Source organism: Montipora capricornis, chromosome 4, assembly GCF_036669925.1.
Source record: "Montipora capricornis isolate CH-2021 chromosome 4, ASM3666992v2, whole genome shotgun sequence".
Classification (NCBI taxonomy): domain Eukaryota; kingdom Metazoa; phylum Cnidaria; class Anthozoa; order Scleractinia; family Acroporidae; genus Montipora; species Montipora capricornis.
In genome coordinates, this window is record NC_090886.1 from 22,797,191 (window position 1) to 22,798,207 (window position 1,017).

General features: G+C 44.1%; 1 pseudogene; it reads right to left on the reverse strand.

The window, feature by feature from the left end:
• Nucleotides 1-378, reverse strand: part of LOC138046333 (uncharacterized) — a 911-nt pseudogene extending 533 nt beyond the window's left edge.
• Between the last annotated feature and the right edge of the window lie 639 nt (nt 379-1,017).

A 1,017-nucleotide genomic window follows, 5' to 3' on the forward strand; every position in this document is an offset into this window, starting at 1 on the left:
GCGTCTGTCGCAGCACTGATGGAAAAGGGAGTTTCCAGACCATTTATGCCTGTTGCTGACATGATTCAACACTGACTTCCACTTTTCCCACAACATCTGGACACTGCCATCACATGTTGCAGCAGACCACCATAGGTGGTTGGAGATGGACTGTATCCATGGGGCCAACTCCTCGCAACTCCTTTACTTAGCCTTATTTGTCAGCTTTTTGACCACCCACTTGGACAGATGCCATACATCATATTGATGACTAATGTGTGGGTAGTCCTTGGACATGCAGCTGGCGATGGATACAAGGCGGTCTGTTGCCACTCTGGTGATGTTAACTCCCTTCCCCTCCAACATTTCAATGCATCTGGTGAAGCCCTCTTTCTCCATTGCATTAGATGAGGACACCTCACTGACTTGGACAACGTTCCTGTGTCCTCATCCATCAATGTGTAAGTACCATACTTGGCACAATGTCCAGGGCTATTGCATCTCCCATCCCTTCTAGATTAACCGCTTCCTTGGAAGTAGTGTGTTGATTTGCCTATTGATTTCAGCCTCCCATGCTTCGTTAACCACTGGGAACAAGTATTTCCTCTGTGTGTCATAAAAAACACGTTCACAAAAGAATTGAAGGTTGAGACATGAGCAAGGTTACTGATACTTGTAAAAGTGTTACCTGTAAAGAGTATAGCTGCTGCTAAAAGCAGGTTTCCAAGAGGTTTCTTTTTTTTACAACTGGTTGGGACTCCCATGTTTTTGTATGGCCACTATGGCAAGTTAGTTCAACTAGTAACATACTACCAGAGGTTTTGTTCTTCTGCTGGATAATAGCATCCCCACATTCTGGGCATCTTTTTAGAAGTTCGTTAAGACATGAACCAAAGACCAGAAGTTTTTGTCGCTGTGAGGACGGGACTCTTGAAAATCATCTTCAGATGATTCCACTTCCATGTCATCATCAGATAGAAACTGTTCAGCATCAGATAATTTCCAGCTGGGTCCGTCTTTATCATCCATGTCATTATC